Source organism: Lissotriton helveticus, chromosome 6 (genome assembly GCF_964261635.1).
Source record: "Lissotriton helveticus chromosome 6, aLisHel1.1, whole genome shotgun sequence".
NCBI classification, from domain to species: Eukaryota; Metazoa; Chordata; class Amphibia; order Caudata; family Salamandridae; genus Lissotriton; species Lissotriton helveticus.
The window spans coordinates 641,311,138-641,328,252 of NC_136067.1; positions in this window are offsets into that span (position 1 = coordinate 641,311,138).

The window sequence follows — 17,115 nt, forward strand, 5'->3', positions numbered from 1 at the left end:
CTTGTTGATCATCGTAGTTGTATTTGTCGGAATCTCATATTTCTGGGTAAACGCACTGGACTTTTAAGTATCCTTTCCCATTCTTTATCTGCCAATTGTCACCCCAAGTCCAGCTCCAATTTGCGGCAGAGTGGATCTAGACTTATCGCTACATGGGTTCGGAGTGACGCCGCAAACCAGCAAACAAGGTGTCTGCCTCATCCCATAACGTGCAAGTACTGTATGGTAAGGTGGTGACTCGGTTCCGTGGCCATGTCCCCCATCTGGCAGTCAGTGTCGCTACTAGTGAGCAGTGCGTTAGGAATTGCCCCGGTGGGAGTCCCTCATCCGCCACCAAGGACTCATACGGTATGAGTGCACCATCTCGATACAGATCCCCTAGTGTCTGTATATCGGCTTCTCGCCATTCTGTGAGCGAAAGAGGTGTGTGTACCCCAGGCCCACTAGGGGATCCTTCTAGTGGTGTGTAAGGGACAATAGCTCTAGTAAGATATATGCACCTGCGATAGCATTTGTATGCTACTGCTAGTAAAAGTAGCCTTGGAGACTTGGCTTTGGCAGCAGGGTGAAATAGTCTGACTATTTGCTCTAGCAAGTGCTGTGGCAGTGTGTTCGCTGTATCTTCACGGCCCCTATCCGTGAGCCAGCGGGCTATCCACTGCATCTGGGCAGCCAGATAATAGTGTTCAAAACTAGGCACAGCAAGGCCTCCCTGATCAGTAGGTAGATATAGTTTCGCTAGTGTCATTCTATGTCGGGCCTCACCCCAGGTAAAGTCCCTGAGCAGTTTAGTGAGTGTAGCGAAGAAGGCTGCAGGAACATACAGAGGTAAATTAACAAAATAATACAGGAGCCGGGGAAGGATTACTATCTTAGCCAGTCCTACCCTGCCAGTGACCGTCAGTGGAAGTGTGCCCCAGAAGCGCACCTGCAACTTGATTGCTGTTACGGCCCTCCCCAGGTTTCCGTCAAACAGGTCTTTCGTTTGGCGATATACCTGTATCCCCAGGTAGCGGAAGGAGCACTCCCTCCACTGTACCCTTGTGCCATTCAGAGTGTTTCCTGGGTCATGATTTCCCTCACTGAACGCATAAATGCAGGATTTGCCAGGGTTAGACCTGGCACCATTGGCGTATTTCTCCCTTCCATTTTTTACTGTAACCTCATGTATTTTTGCTGGTATTAGATGCTTTGGGCACTGTGTCACTGCTATTCAGTGCCACAGTGCAAGTGTGCCCTATTGTAAATTGATGTATTAATCAGTGGTTCCATGTTTGGATATTTGGTTTACTTGTCAGACCCTTGTCTAGTGCGCCCAGGGCGTGTACATCCAAATGCTGCTGGTGGGCATGCAGCACTGCTTATGCCACCCACAGAAGCAGCCTTGTAAAATGTGTGTAAGGTCTGTCATTGCAGAGCCTGTGTGCAGTCTGGTACTGTCATCCTGACTGGGCAAGTGCACCCACTTGCCAGTCCCTAAACCTTCCCTTTTCTTCATATCAGTCACCCCTATGGTAGGCCCAAGGGCAGCGTGCTTTGTAAGTTAAAGGTAGGACAAGCCCTAATGCGTGTGGCATGTCCTTATAGTGAATTACAGCCATTTTCGTTTTTCACTATTGCAAGGCTACCTTTTCTCCATAGGCCAGAATGGGCTGTTACAGTTATTATATTTTATAATCCTAACTGTCTCAGAGAAAATGGTAGAAATTTGAGTTTAGTATGCCTGAACTCAGAATGATAAAATACATCTTTTAGTGAAGTTGGTTTAAACATTCTGTGCTTGCAAATACCACTTTTAGAAAGAAGGTATTTGCTTGTCTAACCATTCAATCCTGCCTCTGCTAGGTTGTGTATTCCTTTGTCTAGTTTTGTGAGTGACAGGGCTGGGGAATTCATAGACACAGGCTGAGTCACCTAGTGGTGAATAGAGAGATCTGCATCTAGATGGGATGGAGGAGTTGCACCTGAACCTTGAATAGGGCTGTGCCTGCCTTCCACAATGCTGGCTCCACCCCCTGGGGAGTGGCTGATGTCTCTGCCCTGCACACTGAAAGAAGAGAAGGAGTCCTGTAAACAAAGTGCTCCAGGACTGTACCTGCCTTCCACAATGCTGGTTCCACCTCCTGCAGGGCGTCTGATGTGCATGCCCGGAACTGGGAAAGGAGAAGTCTGGTAAACAGAGTGCTTCAGAACTGGTTTGGACTGGGCAAAGGCCCCTCTCCCCTCAGAGAACAAAGGATTTTGGGGTATAAATATTGGGACCCTGATCCCATGAAATTAGATCACTTTGGACTACAAGAAGAAACCTTTACTGAGGAGAGGAACCTGATGAAACTGAGGAGAGACTATTCCCAAGCTGAAGTGCTGTTTGGGGGATTGGCCTGCAGTGATTGCCTTAATGCCAAAAGAAGTAGAAAGGAACTTGGTGTACTTTGATTTCAACTTGGGATGGATCTCCTAGGGCTTGGAAAAGAGCTTGCCTCCTGCTGAAGCCTCAGGGTCAACAGACTTCAACCCCCAGATCCCCTGAGTTATTATGGAAGTGCCAGCTGCTGTTTTGGGCCTTCTGAGGGAATGCGTGTCACAAGGAGCTGGAAGCGCGACTCAAAGAGAAGAAGTGTGTCGCCGTCGCTGTGCCTGCCATCGCAACTCCGAAGGAGGGTGTCGCCGCTGTGGTTGTCGCACTGCACCACATCAGGAGAAGAATCTTGCAACGAGGTCGGAGCGTGTCGCCGTTGCTGTGCCTGCCATCGCAACTCCGAAGGAGGGTATTGCGCTGGAACTGTCACATTGCACCGCATCAACCAAGAGCACCTCGCATCCCCGAGAAGCGCGCCACTGTCGGAGCTGCTGCCATCGCATCTTGGATGTCGCCGCTGTAGTTGTCGTATCGAGGGGAAGCTTCACGCATCGTGGGAGAAGAGTGTCACCGCTGGAGCTGTTGTCGTCGCATCGTAAGGGTGTCGCCAAAGCAGTCCACGCATCAAACCGAGAACTTCTTGCATCCCTGAGAAGCGTGGCACATCTGGAAGATCTTCATGTCTTTATTTCTTTGTATCTGAACTTTGTCGCATTTCCCATCGCTGAGACATTGCTTGTCGTGGAAGCGCAACGCAACTTAAGGTACATTGACGCACAGAGTGTCGCATCTAAGAACTGAACTGAACTAAGCTTAAACCTACCATCTTAAAGTAATCATAGTGTGTATTTTTGTTGTTTATGGTCTTGCGTTAACTCTATATAAAGCCTACTTATTTTTTATATAAAACCTGTGTGGTGTCCATTTGTAGTGTTGTCACTGGGTTACTGTATGTGGTCACAACTGCTTAACTTACAACGCCTCTGAAGTAATGCCCTTCTGCTCTTGCTAAGCTACCAAGGGGGTGGGCAGGGGTTATTTTAGGAGTGTAATCCATTATCCTGACTAGAGGAGAGTATCCCTATTTGTCACAAGTACCTACCTGTGCCAACTAGAGACCCCCAAATCTAACAGCCAGCATTCACTCGGAGTCCCGAAATGGCGACGAAGTCCTGCAACAAATGTGCTAGCTGATCTGGTATGTTTTCTACATCCTTCACGTAGACCAGTAGGTGATCCGAATATAGCATTAGTATCAAAGGGAGAGTGAGGATATATGAGAACTAGTTCATATCCCCTAGGTAATTATGTTTTATCAATGAGAACTAGTCTGTCAAGATGTGGTGAAAAAACTCGAAGCTGTGTGATGTTGCCAGAAAGAAGAAATCTTCTTTCTTAAGTAAGCCCTCACCCACCAACCTAGTTGGTGGCATGCTTCATCATCGAGCCCACCTGGTGACACAGAGTGAGTCCCTGGTGTGCCTCAACGCCTGTGTTACAGCGGAGTGGGTATACTTACTGAGTGTGTGGTGAGGGTGACATGAAAGTGAGATTTAAAAACTGTCCAGTGGTCCCAAGAGGTTAGTTTTAATGATTGGGCCTCTGGTAGTATTAAAATGCAAGGCAGCGGATGTAGGTGGAGTTGTGTTTAAGAAACTCCTGCATCCTGTGAGTGGTCTACATGTTTCTGCCAGGCCTTCTATATAAACTGGCTTTCCTCAGGACCTAAACATGTGAAGTGTATGATCTATACTTACTCCAGTGTATAGGTCAAAGTATGTGTAGCACACGCTAAGGTGCTCTTTTGTGTGAGAAGGCAGTTCCTCCTCAAATCATTCCTTTGCATACAACATGAAACATAGGGGACAAAAAACAAACACACAGATAGGTAGTTTTAGGCACAATGGCCAAATCACATCAATGATAAATAGCCGCAGTGTTAGTGATGCTAACGATGAAGAAACGGCTTGGTGGGAACGTTGTGATTATCTTTGGTGATGACTACCGGTTATATGCGCTATAGTGTGTGGAAAAGCACATGATAAGTGAGAATAGAAAGGGAAGGGATTATTCTCACGATAGCGATTAGCTACGAGTGCCCCATGAGATTCCGGCAGAGGTACTGGCACTGTGGTGGGAAAAAAAGAAGGAGGGGGGAGCGGTCACCCTTTGTAAAACCTGAAAGGTAAAATGTCTTACCCAGTTCGTTGCGGGAGAGCTGTGCCTCAAGGTCTACTTACTATGTGCATTCCCAGGACCTGTAGATACACCTCTTGTAGCTGCCTCAGATCTCCGATGGTAATGGAGCTGGGAGAGATCGATGTTTAAGTACCATCGTGGCCATTCAGCTGTTGCTTGTTGGCTGGTGAATGTGAGTAGCGTCTGTTGAGGGAAACAACATAGACAACAGACTACAAGCATAGAATTTGGCCTGTGTCAGTGACCTACTATGTAGTCATGGGGATGACGGCTGATGTTTACATCTCCCAGGGATAGAGTCCATGCAGCAGCAAAAACATATGTGATGGTAGATGAGGGTGCAGTGAAATCCAGGCACTGAGATTGTAATGATTGTGGGTGATACAGCGGGCATCTGTCATGTGTGTAAAGGTGCTGCTGTGCTGTAAACAGATGCGGGTACGGGCATTAAGATAAGATGCTCGACTATACGTGTCCTGACCTTGCGTGTGGTCATGCCTGTGTAGCGGAGGCCACATGGGCATCGGATTAAGCATACCAAATTAGTTGAGTTCCACTTGGTGTGTTGTAACTGTTTTCATGTCTTCCCTGGTCCCAAATTGAGCATTTTTGATGAGCATGTGAGGTGGCATAGGCTGCAGTCTTTACAGGGATAGTGTCCCGTTATTTTAGGAAGGCCCCATGTGGTTAGGATAGTGTTGGTGGGCTCCTGGGGGTATTAGGGCATGTGGACACCAGTTTGTCCTTCAGGTTACTGCCTCGTTTGTAGGCGAACAGGGGCGGTTCCCAGTTTCTGGTACCTGAGTTCATGATGCACCAGTTTCTCCTGATGATGTTGGTCAGTTTGTAGGAGGCTGTGTTGTAGGTGGTGACACAGGCAATGGGTGGGCAGGTTGTTTCTCGTGTTGTGTTCTCCAGTAGAGCTTCGCGATTTTGGTTGTGGGCTCTTTTTTTTGTTTTCTCTATGATTTTGCTGGGATAGCCACGTTCTAGTAATTTGGAGTTGAGACTGGCCGATTGTTTTTTGTAATCTGCCATTTTGCTGCAATTTCTATGGATACGGATCGGGGATGAAAACTGTCAAAGTGCAGGAGGTAGTTTCTGGCCGTTGGTTTGTAGTATGGATTGGTGATTAATTTCCCTTCCTCAGCTGTTGTATTCAGATCCAAAAAAAGCCAGTGTGGTCGTGAAACAGAGGTAAGGGTCTCTGCCATTAAGCTACGTGAGGAATGATGTCAGGGTGTCTGTGTTTCCTTCCCAGATCATAAATATATCATCTATATATCGTCGCCACACTTTGATGTTGGTGGAATGTGGGTTTGTGGGTGACGATATGTAGGTCTTGTCAAAGTGGTGGACATAGAGTCCAGCCACACTTGGGGCAAACATGCTGCCCATGGAAGTTCCGTTGGTTTGTAAGTAGAATTTACCTTCGTATTCACAGTAGTTTTCTTTGAGGGCAAGTGTGGCACATTTGAGGATGAATTCTCTGGGGGTGTGGCATTCCCATGGTGTTCATGAGTATGTCTTTGAGGACCTGCAGGGTGGCATCTTGGGGGAGACTTGTGTAAAGGCTCTCAATGTCTAGGCCCACCAAGAGTTGGGTGGTGGGGTTAAAACTCATGTCATGAATGATATTAAGTAGATGTTTGGTGTCCTTGATGTATGTAGGCGTCTTTTGCACGAAAGGGTGGCATTTCAATACTGCCAGAGTCCCAATCATTAAAACTAATCGCTTGGGACCACTGGACAGTTTTTAAATCTCTACATATACTGACACTTGGTGCACCGCATTCCCCAATGGTAATCATCTCCCACTGTTGCATGTATCGCCGCAGCGAGGGACTCTATCGCCAGTGCAAACAGGAGGTGAGACAGGGGGCACCCCTGTCTGGTACCTCAGCGCACCGGTCTAGCATCAGAGATGTATGGCCCTAACCGCACCCTGACTGTAGGTGTTTTGTATAATAAGTCGACCATCTGAAGTAACCCTGGGCCCAATTTGTATCGCAGCAACACTGCTGACAGATAGCCCCACTCTAAGCAATCAAATGCTTTTTCCAGGCCTAACATGAGACTTCCCACTCTAGGCCACTTCTTTACAGCATAAGTCGCCACCCTGAAAAACCTCCGCAGGTTCAGTGACGTGCTCCGTCCGGGCACAAATCCATTTTGGTCAGTATGAACCAACTCAGGGACTGCTAGCGCCATTCTTTCCACTAGCATTTTAGCGAGTATCTTATAGTCCGTGTTGAGTATCGCTAAGGGTCTATATGAACCTAGGACTGTGGGACCTCTATCTGGCTTTAGCAGGGACATCAGGTATGCTTCACGCATCGAGGGGGGCAATATACACTACTCCAGTGCTGTAGTATATAATGTGTGGAGGTGTTGCACTAGAGACTTGCGGTAGGCCTTATAATATTCGGCAGGTAGGCCATCTGGCCCAGGCGTTTTCCCAGACACCATCGACCCAATCGCTTCCCCAATCTCCCCTAGAGTGAGCGGGCTGTTGTGCATCTCCTGATAAACCTCTGAGGCTATGGGTAGGTGGAAGGATTCTAAGAATCTCTCCAGGTCATAACCAGGGCAGCATCTCCTGGATTGGTACAGTTGGGCATAGTGGTCCGGCATTGCCTTATGTATCTCAAGTTGTGTGAACACTAAGGTCCCCTCTGATGTGTGTATGGCTCCAATCGGGTCGTGGTTCCTCTCCTCTTTTAGCAGCCAGGCAAGTAGCAGGCCTGCTCTATCAGCCATAGCGTGTGTGCGAGCTGTATGAGCTGTGTAGTTGTGGCACTGCAGGTGCTCCAGGAGCTCCACATGCTGGGCGCGGAGCCTTTCCAGGCGGACCGAATGTTTGCCTTTCCCTTCTCCTTCATGTTTATACTGCAACAGCTGTGATTCTATTGTGTAAGTGAGGTTTATAGCTGCTTACGTATGTTCCATGTGAGCCCTAGACAGTATCCTCTAATCGTTATTTTAAAGGTGTCCCATTCTACTAGTGCATTGCTTGCTATTCCCTCATTAACATCAAAATATGTGAGTTTTGCTGTCTCTAGTGCCGAATGAAACTCAGGGTCTTCTAGTGTGTTCGTTTGGAGACGCCATGTGGGTATGGGGGGGACGGTCAGCTTCCCAGTTGAGTTGGCTCCACAGAGGATTATGATAGGAGTGCGTCCGCCCTAGGTATTCTGATTTCGTAACTAGTGGGAGCAGGGATTGGGAACCCACCACCCTATCAAGCTGTACATGCAGATCATACATTGCAGAGTAGTAAGAGTAGATACGCTCATTAGGGTTAAGAACACGCCATGTATCCAATAATGACCAGTGTGAGAGCCGGTCTGTGAGCGCACAGTACACAGCAGATGTCCTGTGAAGAGGGGAGAACGATCTATCTGTGTGAACGTCAAGTACTGAATTAAAATCCCCACCCAGCAACCAGGGGAGCCCAGTGTAGGGGGTCAAGACTTATGATAGCTGCACTAGGAATGATGGCTGGTCTACATTTGTAGGGTATATTGATCCTAGCAGTATTGTTTGACCATTAAGTTTCCCACATCCTAAGGTGTACCATCCCTTGCGGTCTGTTTCCACGTTTTTGCAGATTAACATGCCCCTCACTTGAGCTGAGTATACAGTCTGTCTAGTTCCGTCTATGTCATGTGTGTTTCTTGCAATAGGGCGATACCCACTGAGTGTCTCTGGAGGTAGGAGAATATGGAATAGCGCTGCTCGGGTGTTTGCATGCCGCGTATATTACTTGTTATTATGTGAGCTTGTGCCATTGATGGAATATTTAGTCACCGAGGTGTCGAGAGTAGATTTCGCACTGGTGAGCGTGTGCCACGGGTAGGCAGGGGTTTACCGGTCTGCTGCAATGGAAACAGTAAATCAACTTTGAACGTCATAGCAGCTGGGGCAAACTCTGCAGAGATGTCCTCCAAACGTCTGTAAGAAATTATAATTATAAACAAGTCCAGTGTATTGCCTGGTGGGGGTGCTCTTCTGTGACTATTCCCCCCTTTCATGTTTAGGAGATGTGCCATCCAGTTAATCGACTAGGTCAGTGTGTCGGAACACTGTGAGTGATGGCTGAGCGTCGCTGCGTATGCGCCTAGTCTCCTCAGTGATATGCGTGGTATGGTCAGACCTGAACCTAGTGGTCTCCTAGCCATCGCTTTTTTGCATTATGAGTGACTGTTAACCTATCAGTACCTCCCCCTTATCTCTAGGGTGCCCTAAAATACATAAACTAACAAACAAAGCTCTACTTGCGTGAGCTGCCTGTGACAGAGTCCAGCGCGGCAGTGTTCTATCATATGATGCCATCAGCAGTCTGTGGGGTTACCACTGGTAGACTCATGTCTTCGGATTCTTCTGTTGACGGAGATGATGAGCCACTAGCCACCGCTGAGTCGCGCATGCAGGCTTCCATGCGCTCTCTGCTATGTGTGGTTCCGAGAGTTGCAACCGCCTCCAGGACATTCTGTCACTCCATTCTAATTTTCTCCAGACGCTTCTGTCCCTGGTTTTGCATTTCGGAGTGCCCCTCGCCTTCCCTGCTGGCGAGTTCTCCTGCCTGCCGAGTTGTCAACATCGGGGCCCGGGGGTCGCGTTCCTGTCCACAGTCTTGACTCCTCCAGCCAGTCCCACGCCTCCGCAGTGGAATCAAAGAAGCGGGTCCCCCCTTTCGTTACCACCCTCAGCCTCAGCTTGGCGGGGAATAGTAGGGAGTAGAACAGTTCCATGTTCTCTGAGTTGGCGCTTCACTGCCGTATAGTTGCTTCTGCATCGCTGCACAAGTGCAGTGTAGTCTAGGAATAACATACCCAGGCTGCAGCTCACTTTGAGGCCTTCTAGTTTCCGCAGCACTGCATCTCTGTCTCTATAGTTGAGAAGTTTTAAAGAGAAATGGGCGTGGCCGGGCTCCTGGTTGGGGCTTAGGCGTCGGCACCCGGTGTGGCCTCTCCACTGCAAATTGCGGCAACAGTGTTCCCTGGGTTAGCAGGTCTCATAACCAGCGCTCAACATATTGCTCCAGATTCCATCCTTTTTCTCCCTCCGGATGGCCCATCACGCGAATGTTGTTGCGGTAGGAGCGTCCCTCCGAGTCTTCTACTTTATCTTCGAGTGCATCCATTCGATCCATCATATCTTGCAGCGCAGCAGCTTGGCATAGTGTTGGGACGTTATGCCTAGATTTGCTAAAGACCTCAACACTTTCCCAGGTAAAACAACACTAGTCCCTTCTTTCTGATGACCTGGATCTCAGAGATTTTTTAGTGGGTCCCGGAAACCCATGTTAAAAGTTCTTTATTAAGAAATATGCAACAAGCTATCAAAAAGTTCTAAGCAGGAAGCTGCAAAGAGATTTGCGAGATCGATGAGGTTAATACGGAAAAGGCTTTGGCTATGGATGACAAAAGGTATGACCACATTATCATCCAGAATGTATTCACTGGGCAACATTGTATCTTCGGCAATTGACATAATTCAGCAGGACATCTCTATTTTACAACACGGACAGTCACAATTACAATCAATAGTAATGCTGAGCTGGACATTACAAACACTACATTCTGACAACGTGCTGTGGCGTTACATCAACACTACCAGCCTGTTTTCTGAATATGATCTGGCGGAAATACAAATAACTGTGGCACGCAGAGATGCAAAATACACCATGTGCACAAGGGAATATTTGACCAATTACCTTTTACCGTGGCCAAGACATTATCCACAGACTGTATTATCCATGGTTATATCACCCTACTGGTCACGACTTTCTAATTCCAATAAAGTCTCCAATATCAAGAGGTAAGCAGATACGAAGCGCTAGGGGAAGGTTATGCGGAGTATTGGAAGTTATTGTTCAGGTTTAGATGCAGGGAAGGAGACACAGAAGTTTTTCTTAGTGGTCCGGGCTGTGAGGAAGCCTTATGAGGGTCCTTAGTTTTCAAGGACATTTCTATTCACGGACAGCAATTCTTCTGTTGCAAACTTGTTGGGTTATCTTATCTCTAGGGTTCCCCAGCTGCAGTGTTACATCCAATTTTCAGACTGCTTTTGAATGGGAGCTACTTAATACTGAATGATCAAAGTTGCTGTGGATTGGAACTTGGCATCACTTATCTGATTACGGTTAATTCCTTAGTCACTTGTACACAAGTCTTGTTTCCACCTGCCTGCAAAATTAGGGAGGTAGCTCTGTGGCCTTTGATAAATGTTTCCAACATACGCTTAGATTACCTTAGCAGACCGAAAGCCATGCTTTTTCAACAAGATGTGGCCTTAACTTTGGCCAGAGAGAAATTTGATCTCCAGGTTGCTAGGTCCTTGTCTGAGATACAGATACTACTCCACACTAACTTCTCGATGTATTTAGGGGCGTTAGTTCATCGTATCTTTAACATTTCAAGTTAGCACCTACCTTCTAACCAATCTTCTGAGTTATTACATCATGTATACACTTCGTGCTTGAGAAGCGTTTTTGGAGGGCTCCTGCTTGTCCTGCTTTTTTAGGCGAGAAATTAGATTTACATTTTTTTTGCTCCACAATAGACGTCCCAGTTCAATTCGAAATGGAGACAGCACTGCTTGTGCTACCATGCTGTGAGGCACATAGCTCACTCGTTTGGCACAGCTCGACTTTGAGAACGGGACAATAATTGGTTCTTGTCCCTCAGGCCTGTCTGGCTTAACTGCATACAACCTCTATTCTAGAGCCTGCTTTGCGGCCACAAATATATGTTGGACATATGTGTAAGATCACCATTGGTTGCTGCTGGACCTGTTAACGGGCCATGGGTATTGTTGTCCCCAGAGTCTTCCCTTGCTGATGAATGCATTTCTTGATCCACCCAGGGATGCATAGACTCCTAGTGACTTGAACAGCAGCTGATGTGGAAACTGGATGGAATCACCTTTGCTCCATAAATTTACTTCGAGGTGTGCCTCTGGAATCATTGTCTGTGGTTCTGGACAACAGCAATTTGGTGTCTGCCACACGAAATACATGAATAAATTGGCAATTTTTCTGTGTGGGAACAATTCGGCTTGTTTTTATAAAGAAAATTCATCCAAAACAGTTTTTTTTCCTTTTTATTTTTCTAGGCACCATGGCTTTCAGAGTGCTTAGGATTTCAAACAGTATAATCTCTTTAAGGCTTTTATTAATATTTTAGACAATGTTCAAATTAGTTTTACCTTTTTATTACAATATGCTGGCTTTTTAGATAGCTTTTATATATCAACCCTTAAGATGAGGAGCAAGTGTTACATTTCAGCAGTAAACCTTTGCACACATTTACATGCATGACAATATTGGAATAGTTTCTCTGAAACTACTTTTCTTTTCACTTCCAACATATCACGATGCCTTAAACATCATGTACTTGGCCTCTCTACGCACTAGGTACAAAAAACGTCCAATCTTCATCCACAAGGCGACAGAGCTATCTACATATCCATAACATCAGTAATCTAACGTTCACAAGGTAAAGGCTGCTATTTATTATAAATAAAAGGCATCCCAATAGATTGGTAGAGGAGGCACTTCTGCTGACACTGAAGGTTCCTGCGTGCTGAGAAATCACCACACACCAGTTGACATTCCGTGAGGAGTGTCCAACTCGAGATCAAGATGGGGTCCTTTACTCTATCCAGTCAGGTAATGGGGTTGGATTGGCCCTTGGGGGGATTCTTGGCTCTACACCCATACACAATCGAGGTACAATCAGAGTAGGGTCCGCATTGCAGGAGTATGATATATTATCATATTGCATACATGCTTGCATATATTCATTGATTTAGCACAATGGTAGAAATGTATCAACTGTTCACTCTTCTGGTGCTTGTAATCTCCTTTATCTGCATCTGTCTCCTAACCATTGCATCACATGTATTTTATACAAGAATAATATTGGTTTAATAAATATATTGAAAACGTCCCACTGTGTATTCTGTGTACTTTTCTGAGATAAAGCAAGCATGAGTGACTGAGTGAAAGATTCTCTACTGTTTCCACAATCCCGGAGTGATCAGGGTTGTCATGTTCAGTTGTTGCAAGAGTCCATTCGCTCCCTGATAAGTTTAGGGGGGCTTATGATGGCGCTGTGAGCTAGCTGATCTACAGGCCAACATATCCTGCGGGGGTGTCTAGAATCAGTCTTGATACTAATCCCTTAGTTTATATTGTCCAAACAATGTGCAGATCCTATAGATTAGTAGGAACTACAATACACCCAAACTATAAAAACAGTCCAGTGATGTATTTAATGAAAAACAGGCTGACACAGCAGCTCCGTATCATCCATATAACTGTTGAATAGAATTGGTACCAGGGTCAATGGTCCCCTAATTGTCGAATATATACTTTATCTGAAAAAGAAAATGATAATCTACTGGCCTATTTAGATCAATATCTCGTGAATGGACTTATTAGACCATCCGATTTCGATTTCGATTTCAAAAACTTTATTCGATTCCAGCAAAAGAATCATAAAAGTCAAAACAAACATTTAAGACAATTTAAAAATATTTGAAACAATTTTGACCTATAACACACTTTTTTTGCTAGCATACATTTGGTTATACAATCAAAATCAAAATTGTAGCCCTCAGTTTTCCCTTCCATTTAGGCTAAATTGAACATAAGTTACTGATGCCTATAGGAAAATCAATGACAGAAAAAACATACGTAACGTTAGATGGGCTTACAAGACAAATTCATAGAGCCAAATTAACCATACCGTTTTCTAATCATAAATCATAAATGACACACGTATAAAATTTAGCATTGCACAGCAAACATCGGATGTGGACAAGGTTAACAAGTGGTCATAACCCTCTTTATAATGACATGGTTGCTTTTCCTTGAGGATCGGCTTAATAAACCTGGTTCTCGGGTCCTTATATAAGGGGCAAAAGAGAACAAAATGCATAGTACTTTGGCTGACCCTATTATTACAAGGACAGGGGGGCAGTCTCTCACACCAGCTCCCCTGGTTTGGAAATGCAAAAAGAAAATGCAAAATATGTAACCTAAACCTTGTCAAATAGAATCGCCATTGCATATGATTTGTAAAGGTTAAATAGAATTGATGTTGAAAATTAACCTTAAGAGCGTGAGGCCTGACCATTGAATGCACAATTGAGGATTTCCAATAACTCAATTTGATAACAGATTTAATATCTCCCTGAATATTTTCAGGGTTATCAAAGATGTCACCAAGGCCTATTTTGTGGAGTGTTTTGTTAACATAACATAGCCACGGGATCTTATTCGATTTTGACAATTTTAAACAATCACAAAGGATGTCTCTAGATAATTGTAGATCCTACGATAGCCATATTTTACCCCATAATAGTAGGGGGGAGAGGTGTATAATATCACTCACATAGCTCAGACCAATCTCCTCATGGGCAAATCTATTTGAGGAACTTAAAGGGATGGCCAATAAACGCTTCAAAAATTTGTTCTCAGTGGTTTGTATTATGTCTGGGCTTTCAATTAGACCATCCAAATCTCCTGCTGCTTTGCCATTGTTCTTTGTACCCAAGGCCAGTGGTGAGCTTTGCTTATGTATTGATTATAGAGCCTTAAATAAAATCACTATCAAGAATAAGTACCCACTCCCCTTAATCTCAGTATTGTTGGATCAAGTTAAAACACCTGTTTTATATAGAAAACTGGATCTCAAAGGAGCGTAACATCTAGTCAGAATGTAGGCTGGAGTTGAGTGGAAAACTGCCTTTAAAACCAGATATGGCCTTATTGAATACATGTGTATCCCTATCAGGACTTGTAATGCCCCGCAGCTTTCCAGTTTTTTTCTCAAGGACATCCTTAGAGAACATTTGGATAAGTTTGTCATCATTTACATTGATTTATTCTGATTCAGAAAAAGCTCACTGAAATCATGTAAAAACAATACTGACCATTATACAATGTCATGAACTTTACTGTAAATTAAGCAAATGTGATTTTCACGTAATTGGCGTAGAGTTTCTCAGAGTCATATTATCTCCTAGAGGTTTACAAATGGCAGACCAAAAAATCCAAGCGGTTCTTCACTGGCCAACACCAAAAACACTGTGAGACATTCAATGTTTTTTGGCCTTTGCAAATTTCTATCAGTGTTTTATGGATCATTTTTCCCAAAAAGTAGCTCCAATAACTCATCTGTTAATAAAGAATGTACAATTCGAATGGACCCCGAAGCACAAAAGGCATTTGACCAACTAAAAACTGCTTGTACCACAGCACCAATTCTTGCCCATCTAAACCCACAGTTGCCTTATGTAGTAGAAGCTGATGCTTCTGTTATAGCAGTGGGAGCTCTACTTTTACATAGAGACATAGCTTCTGGTCAATTCCATCCGGTTGCCTACATGTACTAAAATTTGTCATCTGTAGAGGTAAATGACACCATCTCAGAGAAGGAAATTTTAGCAATTTGTGATGCTTTCAAAGAAAGGAAACACTATTTATTAGGGGCCACACATGTTGCTACTCTCTATACTGACCACCGCAGTTTGCAATTTATGAAAACAGCAAGACTACTCACTCCTCAACAGTTGTGGTGGATGGTATTATTTTCTGACTTTTAGTTTATCATCACCTTCTATCCTGGGTGTGATAACAGAAAGGATGACACCTTATCGAGGCAAGAGTCCCCAGAAATATCTCCCTCTGAATCACCAAGATCAATCATTGACCCTATGAAAGTAGTGGATGTAATATCAATGGAGGATTTCCTTGATGCAGTACGAGACAAATTCCCAGTACAGGATTGGGCAAAATGGTTTTAACACGCATCTCATAGGCAGATCGTACAGGCATTACCTTTACATGACTCCAAATTATGTGTTCCCACAGAACAATTACGTGGAATACTTTTTGATTGCCATCACACACAACCATATGCAGGATATTAACAACAACAATGGACATTGAAGGCAATACAAAGACATTTCTGGTGGCCTACGATCTCCCAAGAGAACCATAAGTGAAACAAAGAGTGTGAAGTATTTGCCAAAACAAAAAAAGACCATGGAAAACCCAAAGGACTGTTAATGCCATTAGCAATACCACAAAAACATGGGAACATTGGTCACAGACTTACCTGCTGATCAAGGATACACATGCATTCTGGTAATCACAGATAGTTTTTCAAAGCCAGGTCACTTCATAGCCTGTAAAAAATTACCCACCTCAAGTGGATTGGCACAATTATTTCTGTATAATATTGTCCGTCTACATGGGATTCCCAGAAAAATTATTTCAGGTCCTGGCATTCAGTTTACAGCAATGTTTTGGTCTACTTGGTGTAACCCTATTCAAATTGTCCAAGCATTATCTACTAGTTACCATCCACAGAGTGATGGTCAGATGGGAAGGCTCAACCAAACCCTCAAACAATACCTCAGATGTTATGTTACTTCTGAGAATCTCATTGGGTGAACATGCTTTGGTTAGCCGAGATTGCCTACAATTCTGCTTACCATTCCTCCATCCAAACTTCACCCTTTCAATGTATGTATGGTTTTCAAACTAATCACTTACCAGTACAGTGCCCGAAAGCAGCAGATGAGATAGTTCCAACTGTAACAGCTGGAATCAAGAACATTATCAAAACCCATTCTTAAGTCCAACAGCATTTAATAAGAGCAAAGAAATGTTATAAAAGTGCCTACGATAAGAGACATGAGCCAGGAGTACAATACAAAGCAGGTGATCAGAATTTGCTCTCTACAAAGAAAATTCATCAGCGACTCTGGGATGGCTTGTCACCATTGTCCATGCCTCCACAGGAAATGTGGCAAGATCCATGCATCTTGTGCTTTGGGCAAGTACTGGTGGTGTGGCCCCTCTATTCTCTTGTAAGAGGTGGCACAATGTATGCAACCTTGGTCTTGGATAAGTACTGGTAACATTGCCTTCCCAAGATGCATGCCTCATCCGTGAGTTTTTCCTTTTGTTACAGCATTTATGGAATTACTGTTGTTTTCCTGTATTTTCTGAAATTGCCTGGGTTTCCCTGTACTTTTTCTTTGCCTTCAGGTCATCAATGAGCTACTCGCATTGAAACCTATATACACCAGACATCTTGCATGTTGTGGCCATGTTGGGTGGGGCTTGCATGTATATAACTGAGTCTCGCCCATGGTTGTGTGCTCACTATTCCTCCGTCTGTCTCCTGAGTGCAGGTGCAGTTCCTTCCTGCTTGCCGCAGTCATCTGGGTGCTTTTCTTCAGTTCCTGATTTGAATTGCCGATACAGCAAGGAGTCTTCTGAAATGACCTATTGGCATAAAGAAATATATGGCGCAAAAAAACAGTTAAAATGTGTGTCTGTGTTCTACCTATTTGTTGTTGTGTATCTCCCTTTTTAGGAAAGAATCCTAAATACTTTATGAAACAGACATCCCCCGTCTGGAAAATCCATTGTACGGTAGGATGTTTTGTATCATTAATTTGTGTTAATTTTTGCTTTTTTCACTAAGCTTAGGTCAAGCTTTATTGCAGTAGTGTTCAAGAGGTCCTGACGA